This window comes from Elephas maximus, chromosome 5 (assembly GCF_024166365.1).
Source record: "Elephas maximus indicus isolate mEleMax1 chromosome 5, mEleMax1 primary haplotype, whole genome shotgun sequence".
Taxonomy (NCBI): domain Eukaryota; kingdom Metazoa; phylum Chordata; class Mammalia; order Proboscidea; family Elephantidae; genus Elephas; species Elephas maximus.
Window position 1 is genome coordinate 4305450 of NC_064823.1, and position 16808 is coordinate 4322257.

The window sequence follows — 16808 nt, forward strand, 5'->3', positions numbered from 1 at the left end:
TAGAGTTCTGAGTTTCTTCAGAGGGCGATCGTTTCCCTCTAAGTGCATGCTTTACTTTATGTCCATTAGCAGCTATTACGTCCGTTAGTAGCTAGGGAGATGGTGACCGAGCAATTATAATATAGCACACCTGTGCATCCAGCAGCTGGGTAGTTGCCCGAACTGCACTAAACTGCACTAAAAAAAAAAACTAAGCAAGGGGCAAAATGGCCAAATCACACCTCTACTGCTAACTGCATGCTAAGGATCAGCATCGCCATGGGTTGAATTGTGCCCTCCAAAAATATGTGTATCAATTTGACTGGGCCATGATTCTCAGTATTGTGGGATTGTCCACCATTTTGTCATCTGATGTGATTTTCCTATGTGTTGTAAATCCTCTCACTGTGGTGTTAATGAGATAGATTAGTGGCAGTTATATTGACGAGATGTACAAGATTAGATTACTTTTTAAGCCAATCTCTTTTGGGATATAAAAGAAAGAAGGGAGCACAGAGATGTGGGGGACCTCATACCATCAAGAAAGCAGTGCCAGGAGCAGAGCATGTCCTTTGGACCTGGGGTCTCTGTGCCTGAGAAGCTTCTAGAGCAGGGGACAGTTGATGGCAAGGACCTTTCTCCAGAGCTGGCAGAGAGAAAACCTTTCCCTGGACCTGGTGCACTGAATTTAGACTTCTAGCCTACTAGACGGTTAGAGAGTAAATTTCTGTAGTTGAAGCCATCCACTTGTGGTATGTCTGTTATAGGAGCACTAGATGACGAAGACATCTAATCCCCACCTGGAAGTGGATCCATTCCTCACCTTCCTGTATCTCTTTCCTTGTCGCCACTCAAAGTGGCACTATCATCCCCAGCTGTCTGGGGCCAGGTCAAAGGGTACCAGCCACAAGAAAAGGGGTCCACACAACTCCCTAGACTTCAGATCTCCCCTCCCCCCCACGCCAAAAAAAGACCGGCTGTTGCTTTTTCTCTCATCCCTGACCACCCAGGGGCAGGTCAGCAGGCATCAGCTGCATGTTCAGAAATCCACGTATTTCCTCCACTTCAGACCTGTCAACTCTTTCCCTGATCCTAGCCGAACTAAGTCAGAGCACACAAGTTAAAAGGACACAATCTTTCGGACTGCCAAATAGGCAGATGCCAGATCTTGCTGACTCTTACTGTCCACCAACTGAGTTCAGTAAGTCCTTGAAACTACTCACAGAATCCGTGGAGAGTACTATACTTTCAGTTACCCATTTATTATAACCAGAAGGATACAAATGAAGAGATACACAGAACAAGGTCTGTGAGGGGTCCCAGCATGAGAATTCCATTGTCCCCAGGGACACTACACCATCCACCCAAGTGTACATGCGCTCACCAATCCAGGAAGCCTCCGAACTTCCATGATCAAAGTCTTTTTATTGGCTTCATTGTGTAGTCATGGTTAGGGCCTCAACATGGTCACGACTGATTGAATCACCAAATACTCTAGACTAATTTAATCATGCCCTCCTCGTTTCCTAAGCTTAGCTGACTGAGTGGGATCTGTGTAGCTCCCACTCCTTTGCACATATTTAAGTGTTTTCTGGCTATTTTTAGAAGACAAGTACACCTCTATTGCTGGGGAATTCCAAGGGCTATCTTTCAGGAACCTAAGACAAAGGACAAATTGATTTCTTTGTATCAGAGTAGTATTCCATATATATTACAATTTTATTTATTCATTCTCCTGTTGTTTGACATTTGGATTGATTCCAGTTTTTTGCTTTTAAGAAGAAAATGCTATAAACATTTATGTACCAGTCTTTATGTGGACATATGTTTTCATTTCCCTTGGGTAAATGCCTAGGAAAGAAATTGCTAGATTGTATGGCAAATGCACTTAAAAAAAACTACCAAACTGGTAACAAAATCATTTGATTCTCCTGGAATCCAGACCCACCCAGGCCATTTACCCTTAGGTGTCCTTTTGAGCCTTGAAGGAACTGGCTTCCTGGAGTCACCCTTAGGTCAAGCAATAGCTTAGTAAACAGCTTAGTGGAGACCATTTGACCTTAGGCATTGAGTTCTTTTGGAAAATTATCCATAGGCTGTCAGTTTCGAGAAAGAGGAACTCTAAGATCTGACTAGACACTGTTATAGGATATACGGTGCCATGGGTTGAATTGTGACCCCCAAAATATGTGTTTTAAAGCCCAACCTCTATGTTTGTGGTTATAATCCCATTTGGGAATGGGTTGTCTTTCTTATGTTGATGAGGTAGGATTAGCGTATGATGTGTCTTGAGTTAATCTCTTTTGAGATATAAAGGAAATTAAGCAAGGGAAAGAAGCAGAGATGGGGGAAAAGGGATGCCAAGCCACATGAAGATTGCCCAGGAACAGAAACTCAAAAGAGACAAGGACCTTCCTCCTGTGCTGACAGAGAGAGCCTTCTGCTAGAGCTGGCACACTGAATTCAGACTTATACCTTCCTAAACTGTGAGGAAATAAATTTCTGTTGGACCTATTTCTGGTATTACTATTATAGCAGTACTACATAACTAAGACATATGGCATGTCTTTGGTGATTGTTTCTGTAACCTGCTCTGTGCTTTTTAATGCTATCTCTTGAGAAACTAACAATGACCTATATAACCTGCTTTCACTGTTCCCCCTTTAAAGTACCCTCCCAACATGTTCAGGTGACACTGCCCAATTTGAATCATATCTATTCACAATAAATATATTCTGTTACACTGATTTTTGGTGTTTCTTCAAGCAATTTAGGTTTTTGACAATTTCTAACATTAGAAGTGGGACCTGTAGTAGCTGATGGACATCCCCCAGAGCCCTGTCTAGACACAGGTGTGACATCTGCAGAAGTCCCTTCTGCTTACTGTCTCCACAAGCCCTCACAGATTCTTGAGCTCCACTCCTGCATTTTGAGCTTATATTCAACATTTATTTTGAGTTTAGTGAATTTGTTGTTTCGTAGCACTTAGGGTTGTCCCAAAATGGGATATACCCAATCCAATAAAGCAGTGGACTTTCTTAGTGGAACCCAGCTCACTGCATGGCCAAGAACTATGGGTCTAGGCCTTGTTTGTATTTTTGTTTGAGCTCCCTAACAACAGTTTGTCAAATCAGTGGCCACTTTGGGGAACTTTTCAATTGGAGAGACTAGTATATTTAAGGTCTAAATTAGAAAACCATGGTGTCAAAACCAGACAAGAACAGTGGGATGTTTATTTTGTTGGTATTTTTCAGGCTTCCAAACATATTCACAATTCTAAAATAGCCTCTCTGAAAGACATTGTTTTAAAAAAGACATCTATTCTAAATTGTAAGAGACTGGGTTTCTACCTGGCAGAATGAACTAGGTTTAGAAAGAATGAAACTAAGTTCCATATAGTTATTACAAAAGGAACCCAAAGTTTCTTATGCCACAAAAATATATGTGCACAAGTTTGAGCACTGTAAGGGCCTCTAGGGTGCTCACCACCAACAGAAAGACACTTGTGTAGGATAAGCTGGGACAGGAGATGGCGTTACCAATTGCCAGTCTGACACAAAGGGTCCTTGTCTTTTCCCGAGTAAGAATACATGCGAAAGACAAGCTTTATCTTCAGCAAGCTTAATTTTGCTTGAGTCAAGCAAAAGGAGTCAGCAGGGATCTAAGCTTTTCCAAAAGACTGACTGGAAAAGGGAAGCAAGGCTAGGGCTTATATGGGTTCAGTGGAGACAATACAGCAATGAGTATTTAGTGGGCTTCTTTCAAGGGGCAGGTACTTCTCAGAATGGCGGTGTATGTTAATTAGGTTGCATGCACATCTGGAATCTATGATGGAACCCACTGATATTCAACATGGAGTCCTCTCAGCAGCCCTTGTCATCACTTATTATGGGATATAGTGCAAGCGCACTTGATCTTCGGCACATCACCATCTTCTAAGGGCTAAGGAAGGTCAAACAGCAGTCACATTCTGCTCCTCTGAGCATGCGGAGCCTGCAAAGGAGGAGGGGACTAGAAAGACACTAAGACCAAAAACCAAACCAAAACCAATGCCATTCCAAGTCATAGCGACCCTATAGAAGGAGGTAGTAATTGGGCTACCCCAATCTTAGCTCATGTTCCTGTTTACCCAACTTCTAGATGGTAATCTTTCTAAAACCTCCTTTGTTCCACCAGCACAATTAACCCTATCTGTCTCAGCAGAGGGTGTGGTTCCTCTTTACCCAACTATCTAGATGATAATCTTTTAAAAGCTCTTTTGTTCAGCCACTGGCACGGTTAACCCTATCTGTCTCAATAGGGCAGAGCATTAGGCTGCCCACCAGCCACAAGAAAACTCTTATGCACTGGAGTTACATACACTGTGAAAGAAAAAAACTGACCAAACCCCACAGCAGAATCCCTGCTAGAAATTTTATTTGATTCTGGGAAACCTAAGTTTCAACCTAAGAGAATAGAATCTTTGACATCTAAGAGAAGTGAACCTGGAGCTTCCCCCACACCACAATGCTGGTTTGGGGTCCATGATCCAAAACACTATTGAAACAGACCTCTTGGTCATATTGAAAACCCCAATCAACACCCCTTCCCCCCCTCTTTGTCTTGCTAACCACAAGCTTGTTTTGAGCAGGAAGTCACAGCAGGTAGTGGCTCTGTCCACTGACTAGCCCTAGTTACACCTTGAAGCAAGCACAGCTTGAAATCACATCCTTCAACTGACCGCCCCCCCCACAAATATAGGCATGGGAGGGCTAAAGGCAGAAGTCTCCGGTACCAAACCCAACCCCCTGACGCCATTGGAAACAAAAAGCTCCCCGGCCCCCTTAGTCAGCGAGCACGTGGCCTTTAGGTCACTAGACCCCACGCGCTCCTTGTATGCGCAGACAATAAACTTGCCACTTTCTGTTTCCATTGCAGTCAGTGTCTGTCTTATTTCAATCGGCTAATGAGACAGGACAAGAACCCGAGTGGCGTTGGGTTACACTATCAGCTGAAGATACTAGAAACCCAGTAAGATACTAGAAGTAATCTGGAATTTCAGTAATCGCTTGAGGAAAATGAGTTCCCATCTTCTGTCTTTTTCTTTTCATTTTGGGAAAATGAGTTCTCATTTGCATTGTCTTTTCTTGCCTCTTTGGGGAACTTTTGTTTGGTGCTCAGATTTTGTCAGAGGGCCTGAGATCCCTCCACCTGAGGATCTGGAAAGTTAGTAAGTTTTTTCTAGAACTTGTTTTTCTATTGAATTGAGTTGATCTTAGCAAACAATTACCATCTATATTTTAAGAAACTGGGTTTCCCGTTTGCTTTGTTTTCTGTTATATTAAGAGTATAAGCCTGTTTTTTTTTTTTTTTTTGAGCTGGCCTCACAGTTCAGTGAGTTTTTGTGATTTTCCTGTCTTGTTTTATTCTGAGAGCTTGACTCTGATCTAGAAAGATCATTGTGTTTCTGTCTTGCCTCAGAAGGCTGTGGTTGGCAGTTGCTGATTTTTCATAAGGCCTTCTTTGGTCCTGGTTTTTTAAATTTTTTGTTCCAAGTAAAACTGCTTCTTGTGGCTGTCTTATGATCTGGGTTTTTAGTAGCTAGTTTGAGAAGTTTTGATATAAATTAGTCTATTTGAAAAATGCACTGAAAAAGGATGGATTGTTTATTTTGATTGGTATAACAAGGCCTTAAAAAAGAACAAATTCTTCTAAATTGCTCTTTAAAGAACACAGAAGATCCAAAAACCAAACCCCTTGCCATTGAGTCCATTCCAACTCATAGTGACCCTATAGGACAAGGAGTGGCTGGTGGATTCAACCTGCCGACCTTTTGGTTAGCAGCCAAGCTTTTAACCACAGTGATAGGAAAATATCCATATAGAAGATAAGGTTATGAAAAGGGAATATTTCCCTATGTCTGGATGGTATCACTGAATTAGATTATAATATTCCAACAAAAAATGTAATTCTGATCAGTTTAGTGATAAATGTTTATATAAATTTAATAGTCTGAATATTTCCAGGAATTAATGAAAGTGAATTCATTCTGACAACTATTTTTATGTTCTGTACTATGTCAACCTCAAAAGCAAAATTTAAGTAACTTAAGGTAGATATTATGTGAAATGTGTTTTATTTAAGGGAAAGGGGGTAATTTTGCCTTTTCCCAGAATGGGAAAAAGGAAGGCATAGGACAAACCTAGGTGGAAAAAGAATTGGCTAGCCAAGAATTGATGGGTTCATTTACAAAATTGCTGAAAAGCTTTGGGATTTACTGGATAGGTAAAAGATTAAGATAAAGAGAAGGCAAAACTATTTACCAAGACAGTAGTAAAAGGGAAAGAACTTGGTTATCTTACCTCTTTCAAAATACCTAGGCCATCTTAAATATATGCAAATGAATTGAGATTGACTCATTCTTTTCTTTGACAGTGAGCTTTAGAGAGGCAGGGAGGGGCAGGATCAGGCCTCCTTGGCCTCCTCTGAGGCCAATGTTGCTCCTAGGATATTTTTGAAGACCTAGGGCCCCCTAGCCACGTGAAGACCTTTTAAGTCAAAGGAAAGGAAGATAAATACTGTGGACGTTGACCAGGTTTAAAATAAGAAAAACACTGTTTTCATACGGTTATCAGAAATTGGGTGGATCCCTATCATAAAGGAACCATAACCAAGTTCTCTCTATTATAGAGGAATTTTAAGAGACACAGAGATGGAAATCATAGTGAGAAACACCTGAAATGACATGATACGGTGGAATAGAGGCATTTTTTATTTAAAAATCCAGTAAATAAAATCTAAGGTTAGATTGAGAATAATATGGGAAACGGTAAAAGATTGAATGAAAATACAGACTACTGAAACAAACTTTCCACCACTCGTCTGTCAGTTTGTCGTACTGTGATGGCTTGTGTGTTGCTGTGATGCTGGAAGCTATGCCACTGGTATTTCAAATACCACCAGGGTCACCCATGTTGGACAGGTTTCAGCTGAGCTTCCAGACTAAGAAAGACTAGGAAGAAGGATCTGGTGATCTACTTCTGAAAAAATTGACCAGTGAAAACCTTATCAACAGCAGTGGAACATTGTCTGATATAGTGCTGGAAGATGAGCCCCTCAGGCTGGAAGGCACTCAAAATACGACTGGGGAAGAGCTGCCTCCTCAAAGTAGAGTTGACCTTAATGATGTGGACAGAGTCAAGCTTTCGGGATATTCATTTGCTGATGTGGCACGACAAAAATCAGAAGAAACATCCATTAATAATTGGAACATGGAATATACGAAGTATGAATCTAGGAAAATTGAAAGTTGTCAGAAATGAAATGGAATGCATAAAGATCAATATCCTAGGCCTTAGCTGAAATTGACTGGTGTTGGCCATTCTGAATCAGAGAATCATATGGTCTATTATGCCGGCAATGACGAAAAGAAATGGCATGGCATTCATCCTCAAAAAGAACATTTCAAGATCTACCCTGAAGTACAACACTGTCAGTGATAGGATAATATACATATGCTTACAAGGAAGACCAGTTAATTTGATTCTTATTCAAATTTATGCACCGACCACTAGGGCCCAAGATGAAGAAACTGAAGATTTTTACCAACTTCTGCAGTCTGAAATTGATCAAACATGCAATAAAAAGGCATTGATAACTATTGGTGATTGGAATGTGAAAGTTGGAAACAAAGAAGGACTGGTAGTTGGAAAACATGGCCTTGGTGATAGAAACAACATCAGAGATCACATGATAGAATTTTGCAAGACCAACGACTTATTCATTGCAAATACCTTTTTTCAACAACATAAACGGTGACTATATACAACATTATGGTAAACAGAGAAAACATTGAAGTTGTCAAGGATTTCATTTTACTTGGATCCACAATCAATGCCTATGGAAGCAGCAATCAAGAAGTCAAATGACCCATTGCATTGGGCAAATCTGTTGCAAAAGACCTCTTGAAAATGTTTAAAAAAAAAAAGATGTCACTTTAAGGAAAAGGGGTGCCTAACCCAAGCCATGGTGTTTTCAATTGCCTCATATGCATGTGAAAGCTGGACAATGAATAAAGAAGACCAAAGAAGAATCGATGCCTTTGAATTACTGTGTTGGTGAAGAATATTGATTATACCATAGACTGCCAGAAGAACGAACAAATCTGTCTTGGAAAGAGCACAGCCAGAATGCTCTTTAGAAGCAAATATGGTGAGACTTCGTCTCAAGTACTTTGAACATGTTACCCGGTGAGACCAATCCCTGGAGAAGGACATCGTGCTTGGTAAAGTAGAGAGTCAGGGAAAAAGAGGAAGACCTTCAATGAGATGGATTGACACAGTGGCTTCAACAATGGGCTCAATCATATCAACAATTGTGAGGATAACGCAGGGGCAGGCAGTGTTTCATTCTGTTGTAAGGAACTGAGTCAACGCCACCTAACAACAACAACAGAATCCACGTGGACATCACTAGATGAAATACACAGGAATCAAATTGACTATATCTGTGGAAAGAATGTAGAAGCTCAATATCATCAGTCAGAAAAAGGTCAAGGGCCAGGTGTGGAACAGACCATCAATTGCTCCCATGCACGTTCAAGTTGAATCTGAAGAATATGAAAACAAGCTCATGAGAGCCAAAGTACAACCTTTAGTATATCCACCTGAATTTAGAGACCATCTCAATAATAGATTTGATGCATTGAACGCTGGTGACTAAAGTAGAGGGTCAGTGAAAAAGAGAAGGACCTTCAAGGAGATGGACTGTCATGGTGGCTGCAACAATGGGCTCAAATAAAGCAATGATTGTGAGGATTGTGTAGGACCAGGCAGTGTTTCGTTCTGTTGTGCATTGGGTGGCTATAAGTCAGAATCCACCCAACAGCACCTGTACTCTGTTTCAACAGTAACTGTATTTTGTAATATATAGGCTTAAAATAATTTCCCAGATCTTCGGGTAACTTACTGATATTAGATTAAGTTGATGAATATTTGTTACAATTTAAGTTTATATACTTTTGCTTTTCATGCCACAGAGAAAGAATATATGTGTATTTAGGTCTGCTAATGAGAATGTTCATTTTTGCCACTTAAAGCATTGTGCCATAAGAGATATGTAACAAAGACAGAAAGTTTAAAAGGTTTATTAATTGGAAATTTATTTAATATGGTCTAAGTATTTAATTTGTCATAGCTAAAATTTGATGGATTAATTTATGAGATTTTTAAGTGTTTTTAGTGTCAAATAGCATATAGACCAAAAAAAAAAAAAAACGGTTTCTTGGTGTTAATATATTTTTAAAAATATTATTGGGTTGAAGAGTTAATTTTATTCTTTGAGTAATCTGCCTTGAAGGCAAGGGTTTAGCATCATATTAGAATAAATTACTGGGTTCATGCTCAAAACCAGCCACAAGTATTGCTTCTCTGTGACCTGTGATAAATTGCTGACAACTTTCAAACTTTTTGGAAAGCCACAAAAGATTTGTTCCTGCTTTATAATGGAAAAAGTGCTAAAAGAAAAAAAAAGGGGGGGCGGGTTATTTAATGTTTTATGAGTTACACAAAGCATGTTGTGAAATCAGAGTGCCAAATTTTCTTTGGGTTAAAAATTTATGTGTCAGTGATGTTTGCCTGATATTAGACAATAAATGCATAATATTATGTCATAATTTTATTATTATTTTTTACCTGATAACTTGGTCACAATTTTATTTATTTTGAGTCTAGCATCATCAAAACCAGTGGTTTTATCTGCAGAGTTCACATCATTTAGCTGTGGAGTTTTTTCTGCTATTCAGATGTTTAGAGACTTGATAATCTTGATATATTCTTGGTGTATCCTGACTATATGGTATTACATCTCAAAGTTATTATGTGTTACATGTGAAACTCTTTGGCAATAAGGTTTATCATTATGTTCAGAGATATCTTTGTATAAAGATTTTTTTTTAATTGGCTTTTTTTTTTTTTGCTTTGCTTTACTTTTGTAATTAATTTCCTTCACAGCTTTCACTTTTAAGAATTATTATAAGTTGATCATGGCTATATTAAGTTTTGTCATCTGTAGATAAGTTTTACTTTGCTGGCTTGCTGAAAGTGTTTGATCAAAATATTTCAACAAAAGATGGACTCTATTGGACATATGAAAAGGACTGTGATATTTTGAATGTGAATACAACCAGATAGAATCAAGATTTCTAATACTTTTGTGTTAGATAGGTTCACAGACTGTGGCTGATTGAGAATTGCATAGAACAGAAATTAACTACATAGGACAGAGTGGACTCAACGATTACTGTGGGTTTTATGTGGGAATATTGCTGATGTTTTAATATTCCATTTTCTGGATATAAGAAACCATTTTCCTCCCTTCCCCTAAATTATCTAACTAATGGGTTTTGTTTTGTTTTTTCCCTGCAGATTCATACCAAATCTTCTTATTCTATTTCTATATGTGTATATGATCGATTAGCCAGAAGAAAAAATAAGAAGTATGAGGGTAATGAAAAGGTAAGACCAGAATAGAAAGTTTAAGATGATTAAAAGAAGAATCAGGAGATGAGAAAAACCCTTATCATAGAATATTCTGTAGCCAGCATAGTGTTTTTAGTTACTGAAATAGCTGATTCTTGCCTTAAGGGAAATCACCAGACTTTAAATTGGTTTAGATATTGTAATTCTCAAATTAGGAGTTTCTGTTGATAACCTTAGCAAAGTTATAAAGAGCATAACTAGAGAAGTATTTGAAGTTTGAGCTGTGATTTTAGAAAATAGACTAGCATTAGTTTCCCATTGAGGAGTTTGAGCCTTAATAGACGAACATTGCTGTGTTTATATTAATAATATGCAATCCGAGGTTTTGCAGAATGTAGCTGCTGCTGAGGCACAGGAAAAGCAGCTACCGATGCTGCTTAATGTAAAAACAAATGCCTCATGGGATTTGTTTTCTTGGTACAAAGACCTATAGCATCTGGGGACTTAAATGTTTGCAAGTAGCCAGCCATGTTGCAACAATTGGCCTCTGTTCATCCAGAGCAGAAGAAGAAAGGAGAGCCAGGTGGAGGAGAAACTAGACTCCGTGTCTGATCACCTCCATTAACAGCTGTCTCCTATGCCATGAGGCCAGAAGAATTGGATGGTGCCCAGCTATCATTATTGAATGTTTGTGATCCAAGGTTCTGTGGTAGAATCATGATCAGAAGGAGGGAATGACAAGAATGTTTTGATTCTCCTGGAATCCAGATTTCTGGGTTTATGGAACTGGGGTGACCTACTCAGGCCATCTGCCTTTAGCTATCCTTTTGAACTTTGAAGTAATTGGTTCCTTGGAGTCACCTTCAGGTCAAACGATAGCTTAGTAAGCAGCTTAATGGAGACTGTTTGGCCTTAAGCACTGGGTTCTTTTGGAAAATTATCTAAGTGCAGCCAGCTTCGAGAACTGGCTGCACATAGAAGCAGGAACTGAAGCAGAAACTCCAGGGTCTGGTTAGAAGTTGTTTTTGGCTGTATGGCATATCCTTGATGACTGACTGTTCCTATCACTTGAGAAATTAACATAACAATGACCTATATACTGCTTTCACCGTCCTCACTTCTGAGTGCCTTCCTGACATGTTCAGGTGATGTTGCCCGATTCGAATCGTATCTACTCACAATAAATATATTATGTTATTGCAAATTTTTGGTGTTTTTCTAAGGAATTTAGGTTTTTGACACTGGTTTTTGAGTGATTGTCAGGAAGACATCTTCATTCTGTGAAGGTGAGCTGGAGGTTTGTTCTTTAAGTAAAATTATTTTCTATTTTTATTAATTTTAATTTTTTTCTTTTAAAAAATTTTATTTTTAAAATTGTGTTGTGCTTTAGGTGAAAGTTTACAGTGCAAATTAGTTTCTCATTGAAAAATTTATACATGAATTGTTTTGTGACATTGGTTGCAATCCCCACAATGTGTCAGTACTCTCCCTTTCCCCCCAGGTTCCCCATGTCCATTCTCCCAGTTTTCCTGTCCCTTCATGCCTTCTCGTCTTTGCCTTTGGGCATGTGTTGCCCATTTGGTCTCATAAACTTGATTGAACTAAGACGCATGTTCCTCACGTGTGTTATTATTTGTTTTATAGGCCTGTCTAATTTTTGATTGAAAGGTGGACTTTGGGAATGGCTTCAATTCTGAGTTAGCAGGGTGTCCAGAGGCCATAGTTTTGGGGTTCTTTCTGTCTCTGTCAAACTATTACGTCTGACCTTTTTCTTTTTTTGGTGAATATGAATTTTGTTCTACATTTTTCTTCAGCTCTGTCCAGGACCCTCTACTGTGAACCCTGACAGAGCAGTCAGTGGTGGTAGCTGGGCACCGTGTAGTTGTGCTGGACTCAGTCTGGTGGAGGTTGTGGTCCATTAGTTATTTGGACTAATCTTGCCCTTGTGTCTTTGGTTTTCTTTGTTCTCCCTTGCTCCAGATGGGGTGAGACCAGTGGAGTATCTTAAATGGCTGCTCACAAGCTTTTAAGACCCCAGACACTACTCACCCAAGTAGGATGTACAACATTTTCTTTATAAACTATGTTATGCCAGTTGACCTAGATGTGCCCCAAGACCACAGTCCCCAGCTCTTGACCTCAGTAACTCGGTGTTTTAAATTTTTACATAAGGCAGACACGAACACAGTCTCACTTTAAGACATTCAATAAATCAAACAACAAAGGAGCAGCTTCACTCCAATTGTCTCCTCCTCCAGGTAACTCTTATTAGCAGCTTCCTGGGATGGAGTTTGCCTGGAGCACCGAGGAGAATCTAAGGCTGTAGTGCCTAGGGCCTCGTAGGCTGGGAAAAATGGAGGGGAGAGAAGGCGCCTGAGAGGGAAGCAGCACCAGAGCAAACAGGGCCTCTCTCACCATTCCCCCTTGGCTTATTGTTAGCTATGAAAGAATCGATTTTCTGCATTTTGGGAGTAATTATGTTTAAAGAAGGGCTGCTTATTTAGAAACAGATACTCTTTCTCCTAAAATGTATAGTGTTTGATAAAACCCATTGCTGTCAATTTGATTCCGACTCATAGCAGCCCTGTAGGATGGAGTAGAACTGCCCATAGGGTTTCCAAGGCTGTAATCTTTATGGAAGCAAGCTGCCACATCTTTCATCCATGGAGCCGCTGGTGGATTTGAACTGCCGACCTTTGGGTTAGGAGCCAAGCACTTAAGCGCTGTGCCACCAGGGCTCAGTGTTTGATAAAAAAACTTTTTTTTTTTTTTGATAAGCACAGGCAAATTCTCGCTTTGGGTGCTCATTTTTTTCTAGACCCCATGCAATTCATAGCAAAAGAGGCTTAAGTCTCTGCATTCCTGTCATCTCTTCTTGAGGATACACTCTGGATGATTTAGCAAACCACACCTGAAGATGTGGATATAAGCTGTTATGTGTTTTGTTTTCAAAATGGTAATTTCATCCCAACTTCATCTTAACTGTAATTCTTCGCAGATTGACTTTTTGCCTTTTTATTTAAGAACCAACCTCAGACTATAAATTCCTAAATTACGGGACACTTTTACTCCACAACATGTGCAGAGAAACACCAAAAGTTAGTGTAACAGAATATATTTACTCTAAGTAGGTACAATTTGAATGGGCAGCATCTTAACCTATTCAAAAAGGCGCTCTGGAGAGGGGATGGTGAAATCGGGTTATATAGGCCATTGTTATGTTAATCTATCAGGAGATAACATCAAAGTATGAGCAGGGTTTCAGGGTCAGTTTGTTACAGAGTCACTAAGTGTTACTGGAATAAGGTTCTTGCCTTTCACTGGTCAACAATGAGCAGGTAAGGCATGTGGTTTTCCACACGAGCAAGGCTTTATGAAGAGGCTTGCAAGCAGAGACAAAGGGGGCCTAGAGCAATGCTTACCCTCATCTCACAGAACAAAGGACAGGCCCGAGTTTTTAGAAGTTCTTGGGCAGGAAAAGACTCATGTTTATTCATAGGCACAGGCGGGGATATGTTAACTAAGGTGCGCTCACAGAAGCTTTCCAAGATGGCTCCTGTCCTGGAAGCTTCTGGGGGTTGTAGCAGGATTTATGGGGTGTCATGCCTGCACAGTCTCTTGCTTCCTGGGTTCGATTCCCCAGCTGGGGCTGTAACCCCTCATTGCCCCTGGTGGAAGGTCACACAGCAGTCACAGGTGGATGCTCTGCACATGTCCCTGGGCCTGGTTTTCTGCAGCTGCTTCTGAAAGGCAACTTTAAAGAAGTTTGTGGGCTATTTTTAGATACCCGGCCCCATTGGTCTGGCGAATGGCTTTGTTTCTGCGCCCTGGCCTATTTCCTGTTACTTCGTTTGCAGATTTGGGGGCCCGTCTGTTCCTTGTCTTACTAAGTCTCTAGGTTCTACACTCAACCCGCTATTACCTCTCTTATAATATAGTCTATTTCTCTTTTACTTGCTTCTCCTCTAACCACACCAGTCTCTTCACTATTTCTAATAGTCACCCTCTAATCTCAGGGCCTTCGCTCCCTGTCCCGTAAGGACACACCCAAACCAAAAACCAAACCCATTGCCGTCGAGTCGATTCCGACTCCGAGCGACCCTATAGGACAGAGCAGAACTGAATAATTGAGTTTCCAAGGAGCGCCTGGTGGATTAGAACTGCCGACCTCTTGGATAGCAGCCATAGCACTTCACCACTATACCACAAGGGTTTCCTAAGGGCAAAACCACAGTACATTCTAAAACCACAACCTATAACCAGACCCTGGAGTTACTGCTTCTCGAAGCTAGCTGCACATAGATAATTTTCCAAAAGAACCCAGTGCCTAAGGCAAAACAATCTCCTCTAAGCTGTTTACTAAGCAGTTATTCGACCTGAGGGTGACTTTAGGAAAACAGTTTCTTAAAGCCTCAAGGTTCAAAAGGACACCAAGGGTAGATGGTCTGAGTGGGTCACCCCAATGCCATGAACCCAGAAATCTGGATTCCGGGAGAATTAAAACGAGTTGTCACTATTATCTCCTATTTGGGGCAGAGGGAATAGGGATCATTAAGTACTCCTTCATCTATTCATTCTACAAGGATTTATACTGAGCACCCATCAGGTGCCAGGCACAGTGCTGGATGCTGGGGATACAGCAGTGATGGAGGTTTTACTCCAGTTGAGTGAGACAGACAACAAGCCAGCAAAGTAAGCAGGGTAATTACACAGTGTGGTCAGTGCTATGGAGGAAGTAAATAGGGCCATGCAATCGAGAGTGAGTAACATTTGAACTGAGGCTGAAGGATGAGCATGGGCCCCACTATGGGAAGAGCTGGGGCAAGGGAACTGTCAGGGTAATGGCCTTGAGATAGGGAAGCATTTGGTGTTTGTTGTTGTTAGTTGCCATGAAGTTGGTTCTAACTAATGGTGACCCCATGTACAATAGAACAAAATGTTGCCCTCTCCAGTACCATCTTCACAGTCACTGGTGTGGTCTAGTCCATTGTTGCAGCCACTGTATATTTTGAGTGTCTTCCAATCTTGGGAGTTCCTCTTCTAGCACTATATCAACAACGTTCTGTTGTGATTCATAAAGTTTTGACTGGTTAGTTTTTGGAAGTAGATCACCAAGCCTTTCCTACTAGTCTGTTTTAATCTGGAATCTCTGATGAAACCTGCTCACCACGGGTGACCCTTCTGGTTATTTGAAATACTGATAGCATAGCTTCCAGCATCATAGCAACATGCAAGCCACCCCAGTACAGCAAATTAACAGACGGGTGGTGTTTAAACCAAAAACCAAACCTGTTGCCATCAAGTTGATCTGGACACATGGTGACCCTATGTGTGTAGAGTAGAACTGCATTCCATAGGGTTTTTGAGGCTGTGACCTTTTCGAAGCAGACCGTCAGGCCTTTCTTCAGAGATGCATCGGGGTGGGTTTTTTTTTTTTTTTAGTTTTATTGTGTTTTAGGTGAAAGTTTACAACACAAATTAGTTTTTCATTAAAAAATTTATACACAAATTGTTTTGTGACATTGGTTGCAATCCCTGCAATGTGTCGGCACTCTTCCCATTTTCCTTTTCATCCTGGGTTCCCTGTGTTCATTCATCCAGTTTTCCTGTCCCTTTCTGCATTCTTGTCTTTGATTTTGGGCAGGTGTTGCCCATTTGGTCTTGCATACTTGGGTGAACTAAGAAGTGGATTCCTCATGTGTGTTATTGTTTGTTTTATAGGCTTGTCTAATCTTTGGCTGAAAGGTGGACTTTTGGCAGACTGGTAAGTCTGATCTTTTTTTGTGATCTTGAATTTCGTCCTTTACTTTTCTCCTGCTCTGTTTGGGACCTTCTATCATGACCCCTGTCAGAGCAGTTGGTTGTGGTAGCGGGGCACCATCTAGTTCTTCTGTGCTCAAGCTGGTGGAGCTGTGGTTCATGTGGTTCGTTAGTCCTTTGTTTTTCAGGGTGGATTTGAACCACTGAACTTTCAATTAGTTATCAAGTGCTTAACTGTTTGCACCACCCAGGGACTACTGGGTGGTGCTGAGGAACAAAAAGGAAGCCAAAGTGACAGGAGCCAGATTACAACTGTCATATAAGGAATTCAGATTTCGTTTGAGAAATGGAAAGCCATTGGAGGGTAAGCCGTGAAGCGCACGGCAACATCTGATTTATGTTTTTAAATACCAATTATAAGTTGAAAAACAAAATGTAAAACATTTGGTTGCTCATTGAAGAATGGGTTGTGAGGGTGTAGTTAGGATAGAATCAGACTCAGCTACTCTTCAGCAACTCCTTAGCTGGAGACTGTGGGTTCCTGGGAAACAATGGGATCTGGAGATTCTCCGCCTTCAATCACTCTCTCCCTGACTGTGGGGACTTTTTCTC

At 40.5% G+C, this 16808-nt stretch overlaps 1 long non-coding RNA gene across 1 annotated transcript in view; it reads left to right on the forward strand.

The window, feature by feature from the left end:
• The first annotated feature begins 10418 nt into the window (after window positions 1–10418).
• The window catches only part of LOC126076705 (uncharacterized), a 32287-nt gene continuing 25897 nt past the window's right edge, over window positions 10419–16808 (forward strand). Inside the window, exons 1-2 of the long non-coding RNA XR_007517594.1 lie at window positions 10419–10472; window positions 16158–16200. This is a non-coding gene — a long non-coding RNA (uncharacterized LOC126076705). The remainder of the gene's footprint in view (window positions 10473–16157; window positions 16201–16808) is intronic.